The sequence below is a fragment of the Nicotiana sylvestris genome, chromosome 2 (assembly GCF_000393655.2).
Source record: "Nicotiana sylvestris chromosome 2, ASM39365v2, whole genome shotgun sequence".
NCBI lineage: Eukaryota > Viridiplantae > Streptophyta > Magnoliopsida > Solanales > Solanaceae > Nicotiana > Nicotiana sylvestris.
This window is the reverse complement of record NC_091058.1, coordinates 172,417,658-172,427,201: the sequence shown is the minus strand read 5'-3', so window position 1 is coordinate 172,427,201 and position 9,544 is coordinate 172,417,658. Positions and strand designations below refer to the sequence as shown.

The 9,544-nt window shown below is 39.8% G+C and overlaps 1 protein-coding gene across 1 annotated transcript in view; it reads left to right on the top strand.

The window, feature by feature from the left end:
• Window positions 1–8,913: 8,913 nt before the first annotated feature.
• Window positions 8,914–9,544, top strand: part of LOC104247240 (delta(24)-sterol reductase-like) — a 189,713-nt gene continuing 189,082 nt past the window's right edge. Inside the window, exon 1 of the mRNA XM_070168336.1 lies at window positions 8,914–8,918. The gene's annotated coding sequence lies outside the window, so the exon portion shown is untranslated. The remainder of the gene's footprint in view (window positions 8,919–9,544) is intronic.

Below are 9,544 nucleotides of genomic sequence, written 5' to 3'. Positions count from 1 at the left end.
GGAGGTGGCTTATGAGCTTGCTTTGCCACCCAGCCTGTCGAGTGTGCCTTCGGTATTTCATGTTTCTATGCTCCGGAAGTATATTTGGGATCCGTCTCATGTTTTGGACTTCAACACGGTTCAGTTGGATGATGATTTGACCTATGATGTGGAGCCAGTAGCAATTTTGGGTCGTCAGGTTCGAAAGTTGAGGTCAAAGGATATAGCTTCAGTGCAAGTGCAGTAGAGTGGTCGGCCCGTGGATAAGGCTACCTGGGAGACCAAGCGGGAGATGCAGAGCGGATATCCTCACCTGTTTGAGGCTTCAGGTACGTTTCTTGACTCATTCGAGAACGAACGTTTGTTTAAGTTGGGGAGGATGTGACGACCCGGTCAGTCGTCTCATGAGTTACCGCTCCGTTTTCCCCTATTTTAGCTTCTTTACGCTTCATTATCTGTGTTTTATGTGATCGGGTTGATTAGTTCGAGTTCGGAGAGGAATTTGTAATAAATGAGACACTTAGTCTATTTTAAGAAGGCTTAAGTTGGAAAAGTCAACCAGATGTTGACTTATGTGTTAGAAGGCTCAGAAGTGAGTTCCAATGGTTCGGGTAGCTTCGGGAGGTGATTTGTGATTTGGGAGCACGATCGGAATGGGTTTTGGAGTTGTAGAGAAGATTTAAGCTTAAATTGGCGAAGTTAATATTTTGGCGGTTCCTGTTGATAGGCGAGATTTTGATATAGGGGTCGGAATGGAATTCCGAGAGTGACAATAGCTTCATTTTGTCATTTGGATGTGTGTGCAAAATTTTAGGTCATTCGGACGAGATTTGATAGACTTTTTGATCGAAAGCATAATTTAAGAGTTCTTGGAGTTCCTAGGCTTGAATCCTACGTTAAATTGGTGATTGATGTTGTTGTGAGCGTTCCGAAGTTTTGAACAAGTTTGAACGATGTCATAGGATGTGTTGGTAAAATTGGTTTGAAGTTCCGGGAGTTCCAGGTAGGTTCTGGGATGTTTTAGGCCGAAAATCATAGTTGTAGCAGGTCCAGAAGGGTTGCAGGCCTCGGAACTCACCCGCGCGGTCCGCACAAAAAGAAGTGCGGCCGCGGTATGTGTTGTGCGGACCGCACAAAATGAAGTGCGACCGCGGTAGGTGTTATGCGGACCGCACAAAATGGTGTGTGTCCGCGGTGAAGAACATTTCGCTGGTCCTACTTAGGAAGCTCATATCTTTTGATCTACAAAAAATTTTAGATGATTCAAAAATGAAAGTTGTAGCCCTTTGTGTCTAGTTTCCAGAAAGGTTTACTGCAATTTGGGCATATGTAGCGAAAGTTATGGCCAAAATACTAAAGTCTATCACTGTAAAGGAAAGCATGTGCGGCCGCGGTCATTTTTGTACGGATCGCACTGATTTTGTAAGGACCACGGTCGATTTTGTGCGGCCCGCGGAGGTGAAAATCTGTGGGGTACTCTATTAATACGAGGTTTTGGGTTTTATTTGATATTTTGACCTAGAGAGCTCGGATTGTGGCGATTTTTCAAAGGTTTTTCAAGAAATTCATCGGGGTAAGTGATTCTAACTCAGATTTGGCTAGAGTACATGAATCTATCATTGAATTCATCATTTAATTCATGATTTGGGATTGAATTTGGGAAGAAAATTGTGGAATCTTTCAAAAATATAAAATGATGATTTGAAGGACCAAATTGTATCGGAATTGGATAATTTTCGTATGGATAGACTCGTGAGAGTATAAGGATTCTAGTTTTGTGAATTTTGTCAAATTTTGAGATGTGGGACCAGGGGTGGGGTTTGACCAATTTCTGGAATTTTGTGGTAATTCGATTGTTTTCGCTTGGGATTTGTTCCCTTAGCATGTTGTGACGTATTCGTTCTGATTTTGGATAGATTCGACGTGCGTGGAGGCCATTTCGAGGGGCAAGGGCGTCGCGAGCTAGAGAATTAGCCGGTTCGAGGTGAGCAATGGTTTTAAATAATGTTCTAAGGGTTTGAAACCCCGGATTGCACATCGTAGTGCTGTATTGAGGTGAGATACGTGCATGGGTGATGAGCGTGGGGCCTTTTACTACTGGGGATTGTGACTTGGTCTGTCCTGATTGATGATTTTACCGCGTATTTGACTGAAACTTATTTGTTATCGTCATGATTTGGGCTGATTGCCATATTTGGGCTTCGTGCCAACTATTTGAACTCTCCGGGGATTTTTATCACTAACTCCTCACTGTTTGACTTATTACTTGAACTCAGTCCTGTTGATATTTACTGTTTTACAAACTCAGCCACTTTTATTCTTATTTGAACTTAAATAATATTTCTAAATGATGTTTTGGGCTGAGAACTACTGTTTTACTAATGTCCGAGGGGCTTGTGATGATTTTCGGACTAAGTGAGGCCAAGGCCATATGTGAGAATATGTTGAGTGATATGAGGCCGAGGGCCTAAGATACTTTTTATTGCCACGAGATGGCTTGATATTGCGCTTGGGCCGTAAGGGGCCCCTCCGGAGTCTGCACCCCCACAGTGAGCGCGGGTACTCATTATGATTTGAGAGTGAGCCCGAGGGGCTGAAACTGTACTGAGAGTGAGCCCGAGGGGCTGATATTGTACCGAGAGTGAGCCCGAGGGGCTGATACTATTCTGAGTGATTGTTACTGTGCCCGAGGGGCGGATTTCTACTTGTTATTCACCTGCTAAATTACCTGTTTTACTTGGTTTAAAGGAACTTCATTTGATTTCTTCATGGATTTACTGCCTTAAGTGATTTTACTACTTGATATAGAATTGCTTTGTGCCTTTACGTGTTTTCTTGCTTTCAACCATTATTTATGATTATTACTCACTGAGTCGGATTACTCACATTACTCCCTGCACCGTGTGTGCAGATTCAGGCGTCGCAGAGTCCGCTCCTGAGTGTTGATCCTCCCAGTCCAGGCAATATTTTTGGAGACTACGAGGTAGTTGTTGGTGTCCGCAGTCCCCGTGCCTCCCTTATCTTACTATTTTCATGTTCTTGAACTTCTGTAACGGGTTTTGTATCTAGTAGACTGGTATCCGGAACTATTAGTTGCTCATGACTTGTGACACCCCGGTTTGGGCTGTGTCGGGATGGTTTCTACTGTTGTTATCGCTAATTCCGCAAATTATGATTATTATATCATGTTTTAGAACTACTTATGGTATTTAAGTGTTTAAAAGAGGTTGTCTGTTTTGGTATGGCTGGCCTTGTCTTCACGAGAGGCGTCATCACGACCGGGTTCGGGGAATTGGGTCGTGACAGTCATTCAATTCGTCCACATAGCACAAATTCACATTGTAGTGAAACAATAAACTTAGAAGCTCTGAAGAAGACAAAAGTCCTAAAAGAAGTTTCTTGCTGAAAATACCCGATTATCTATCCTCTGTCTTTGTTTTAACTTTAGTACGAAATACATAATACATTGCATAAAGTGATGTCTGCCCCCTCATAATCAAGGCATTCAAGATTATAATTAACCTTGGCGACCAAGCCTTTGTCTTGAAATGTTTTGTCATTACATTGTTAGTATTTACTATTTGTTCATTACTACTATTCTCTAAGCCAAGCTTTTCTTTTACTTTTCTATCACAGTTTAGTACAACAAGGAAGACTTTGTTTGTTCTATCAGTTCTTAGCTTCAGTGGAAAGCAGAGATCTACAATTCCAACTTAAACTAAAAAGGCTTGAGAACAGAAACTCACCTTATTCAAGAAAATTGAAAGGGGAAAGCAAAAAAAGAAAACTGAGTTGCTGATACAGTTGGCTGAGAAGCCAGGACAAAGAAATGAAGAGTTTGAGAGGCTTGCAGCGCATAAAATCGTCATTTTGACATTTGAAATTGTATACTTACGGCCTACTGACTACATTAGTGTTTTCATTTCTTTCCCCTTTCACTCCCTCTCTATCCATTACTATGTTGTTTGCATTTCTTCGGATTTTAACACAAAAATATACTAGAATGACAGCTTTGTCTCCAGCCTCTCTCTCCTTCACCTTTCTCTTCTTTTCTTTTAGGGGCAAAAAGCACCCTGAAACGTTAAATACCAAGTACCAAGTACCACTTTTCAAAATTTGCCACCTTTCATATGACTTTAAAAGTCAATTAAACTTTAAGGGGGGCTGCCACGTTGGGGTGAGAGAATTTTAATCATTATCCAAATTATTAGTTAATTAGGTAATGTCCCGCTACTCGGTAATTAACCAATTACCCGCATAATTAAGAATTATCTCAAATTACTTAAAATTTTACTTATTTTTAATATACTTTATACATCATACTAACATGGTCATGTGGTATATTATTAGCCAATAATTACTATGTATTATAGCTTGGATCGTATTTTATTCCAAATTGTCAAAGTTCGACGAGACTCATTTTCTCCAATTTGCTTACCCTCTCACCTCCACGAATTTACTTATCACTTGTTTGTAATACCATAAATACTTATAATCTCGGAAATAGTCTTGTCCTCATCCTAAAGTACTACTATTAAGTATTAAAATATTAAAATATTAATATATTATGGTATCATATAAAATAAATACATACTCTATTATTTTATTAAAATATCTATGTAAAAATACATATATTTTTTTAACTTTTAATTTTTCTAATCTCATATAAAGAGTACAAATCTCTGTACACTTAGTTCTTAAAATGGTAAAAAAAAAAAATAACCTTCTTTTCTTGTGAAAAAAATAATTCATATCCTTATAATAAAAAAATCTCATAAACTTTTCTCATATTATGTGTATAATTTAAAACATATTCTGTAGTAGTAATACTAACAACTATATAAAATCATATTTTTTAAACCATTTTTTTACAAAAATGTTTCATTCAAAATACAATACCCAATATATGTATAACGGTATTAAGGTTGTTAAACTTACGGGATGTAACATCCTTTCCCCCTTTAGAACATTCATCCTCGAATGTTAACTCTTAGAGTTTTGCAAAATTTCACTCGGGTCGCCTCTATAAATTAAACTTAAAACCCAAACTATATCTGAAGTCTTGACTATTCACAACCTTTTAAGGTTGTTAAACTTACGGGGTGTAACACCACGAGTATCAAGCTCACATTATATCACCACATGCGTTACACCCCCCAAAACATTATATCACTGCATGCGTATCAATATAACAACGTATCACAAATTGCATCTCAAGTGCTTAATATCACAACTTGCCATAGAAACCAAAGAATAACAGAATTTCATAATAAGGAGCCCATGGCTCAACCACAATGTACACAAAGTCTCAACAATAACAACCGTAAGTGAATACCTCTATGGAATAATATTTCGCAACTTAACACTTTGCCTCAATAAGAATCACGGCCCTTGCAACTCAATACCAATTTCAACAACCACATATTTCCAAGAATGACAACTTCATAAAGATTTTAACAATTAAATAATGAATACAGAATAAATGAAACAAGAACTTCAATTAAACACGAAGGGCGATTAGCATGTAAAAGAATAAGACAAGTAGACGTGTGAAAATAAACTAGAAATGATGATTATAACATGTAGGGTAACTCAACTACGACCTGAAAGGAATCTACATAGCCAAAACTGAAAATTTCCATATTTAGCCCGTGTACACACTCGTCACCTTGCATATACTGATTTCACATATCACAATTATCAAAATCAACACAAATTCAAAGGGGCAATTCCCCCACATAAGATTAGGCAAGCCATTTACCCCAAATCATGCTAAATCAATACACTAGAAGGCCTTTCCCGCGATTATCCAACTTCAAACGACTTGAATCTAGCCAAAATAATTTCATACTACAAATATCACTACAGGAAACTAATTCAAACGATGAAATCACAATCTTTATGAAGAAATAAAGGGTCAACTTAAAAAGTCAACCCGAGCTCACTTCTCGGAACCCGGCCAAAATTAAAAAATTCAAACACATGGTCGATAACAAGTCCAACCATACAAGAATTACTCAAATCGCCCTTCAAACTCCCAAATTTAAGCTTAAGAAGTTTTCACACTTTTTCCCCAATTTTCCAAATTAAACCACTAATTACATAATAAAAACAATGATAGATTCGAGTAATTTAACAAAAATCAAGTTAGAAATTCTTACCCCAATAATCTCTCTGAAAATCTCCTGAAAATTCGCCTCACACCGAGCTCTCTAAGTCCAAAATCTAAAATATGAGATAAACCCTCGTTTTGAGATTTAAGTTATGCTGCCCAGTGATGCCTTCTTCACGAACGCAAAAAATGCCTCGCGTTTGAGAAGCACAAAAATGTTGTTGCCCAAAATAACACTGCAATCGCGGAAGACAATATGCAAATGCAAAACACTACCTCATCAAGCTATATGATCGCGTAACACACAGACGCGTCCGCGATGAAGAAAAATGCGTGAATCTGCAGCCCCTTAATTCTTCTATGTGAACACAACCTCTTTCATATATTCGCGATTCACTAAGAACCAACCTTTCGCGATCGCAGACCCCTTCTCACGATCGCGTAGAGCAAATTTCCCCCAGTGCTAAACTACTCTTCGTGATTGCGTTAATCCTCTCACGATCGTGTGTAAGGAAACCGGAAGCACTAGATTAAGCAACCTTCAAGGCTCCGAAATGCGCTGAACATGATCTGAATTACACCCGAGGCCCCGGGACCTCAACCAAACATATCAACACATCATAAAACTTCATACGAACACGCTTGAAGCATCAAATCACAACAAACAACATTAGAATCACGAATCACACATCGATTCAAGCCTAAAGAACTTATGAACTTTTGAATTCCAAAACTAATGCCAATTCATACCAAAATAACTCCAATTGACCTCAAATTTTGCACACAAGTCATAAATGACATTAAGGACCTATTCAAACTTTCGAAATTGGAATTCGATCCTGATATTAATAAAGTCAACTCCCGGTCAAACTTCCCAAATCTTCCAAACCTTCAACTTTCCAACTTTTGCCAATTTGCGCAGAAACGACATGGACCTCCAAATCCACATCCGGACATGCTCTCGATTCAAAAATCCCCATACGGAGCTATTGGAATCTTCAAAAACTCCACTCTGGGATCGTGTGCACAAAATTCAAACTACGATCAACTCTATCAACTTAAACCTCCAACTTAGGGAATATGTGTCCCCTTTCACTCTGAAACTCTCCCAAACCTAAAGCCATGCACCCCGGAAAGTTACATAACCACAATATAACATAGAGTAAGCATAATTTAGGGGATTGGGGCTAACATTCTCAAAATGTCCGGCCGGGTCGTTACATCTTCCCCCTCTAAAAGCAAACCTTCGTTCTCGAACGAGTATAGAGACATAACTCGGTCTCCCAAGTGGCCTCCTTGTCTGGTTGACCCCTCCCCTGAACCTTCACTGAAGCAATGTTCTTCGAACTGAACTTTTGAACCAGCCTATCCAAAATGGTCACTGGCTCCTCAACATAAGATAAATCCTTGTCCAACTAGACTGAGATGAAATCCAACACATGAGACGGATCGCTGTGATACATCCGGAGCATAGAAACATGGAATACTGGATGAACTGCAGCTAGAATGGGTGGTAGTGCAAGCCTGTAGGCCACCTCTCCAATCCTCTCAAAAATATTAAAAGTTCCTATATACCTAGGGCTCAACTTGTCCTTCTTCCCAAACTTTATAACACTCTTTATGGGTGAAACTCGGAGCAAGACCCGCTCCTTAACCAAGAATGCAACGTCGTGAACCTTCCAATCCGCATAACTCTTCTGTCTAGATTGGGTTGTGCGAAGTTGATCTTGTATCAATTTAACCCTTTCCAAAACATCATGAACCAAGTTTGTACCCAATAGCCTATCCTCACCCGGCTCAAACTAACCCACCAGAGACCGACACACCGCTTTCCATATAAGGCCTTATACGGAGCCATCTAAATAATCGACCGGCAGCTGTTGTTGTAGGCAAACTCCACAAGCGGCAAAAATCGATCCCAAGAAACCCTAAAATCCATCACACACACACACACAGAGAGCATATCCTGCAATAGCTGAATAATGCGCTCGGACTGTTCTTCCATTTGAGGGTGAAATATTGTACTCAACTCAACCCGTGTGCCTAACTCATGTTGTAGGCTCTCCAAAACCATGATGTAAACTACGCACCCCGAGTATAGATAATGGATACTGGCACACCATAAAGCCTGACAATCTCGCGAATATAAACCTTAGTCAGCAGCTTTAAGGTATAAGTAGTCACAAATGGAATGAAATGAACTTACTTGGTAAACCTATCCACAATTACCCATACTGCATCAAACTTCATCTGAGTCTATGGGAGCCCAACCACAAAATCCATTGTAACTCGCTCCCATTTCCACTTTGGAATCTCTAGCTTCTAAAGCAATCCACTTGGTCGTTGATGCTTATACTTCACCTGCTGACAATTTAGGCACCGAGATACATACTCCACTATGTCCTTCTTAATTCTCCTCCACCAATAGTGCTGCCTCAAGTCCTTATACATCTTGGGGGAACCTGGATAAATGGAGTATTGCAAACTGTGTGCCTCTCAGAGAATCAACTCACACAAATCATCTACATTGAGCACACATAACCTGCCCTGAATCTATAATACGCCATCATCTCCAATAGTGACCTCATTTGCATTGCCGTGCTAAACCGTGTCCTTGAGGACAAGTAGATGTGGGTCCTCATATTGACACTCACAGATAAGATCAGATAGAGAAGGCCGAGAAACCACACAAGCCAAAACTCGACTCGACTCTGAAACATCCAATCTAACAAATCGGTATGCCAAGGCCTGAACATCCAATGCTAATGGCCTCTCCGCTGCCAGTAAATATGCTAAACTGCCCATGCACTTTGCCTGGAACCTCAAGGCATCGACCACTAAATTGGCCTTCCCGGAATGATACAAAATGGTGATATTATAATACTTAAGCAACTCTAGCCACCTCCGCTAATTGAAGTTAATATCATTCTATTTGACCAGATGTAATAGACTTCGATGGTAAGTATAGACCTCACAAGGGACACTGTACAAAAATAGTGCCACCAAATATTCAAGGAATGAACAATAGCTGCTAACTGAAGGTCATAGAAAAGATATTTCTTATCATGCACCTTGAGCTATCTAGACGTGTAGGAAATCACCCTACCATCCTAAATCAATACCGCGTCGAGACCGATACATGACGCATCACAGTACACAGTATAAGACCCCGAGCCCATAGGCAATACCAACACTAGAGTTGTAGTCAAAGTTGCCTTAAGCTTTTGAAAGCTCACCTAATACTCCTCACTCCACCTAAACGGAGCACCCTTCTGGGTCAATCTGGTCATAGGTCCAGTAATAGATGAGAAACCCTCTACGAATCGGCGATAATACCCTACCAAACAAAGAAGTATCCGAATCTCAGTGGCTGAAGACGGTCTGGACCAACTTTGCACTACTTCAATCTTTTTTTTGGATCTACCTTAATCCCCTCACTCGACACTACATGAC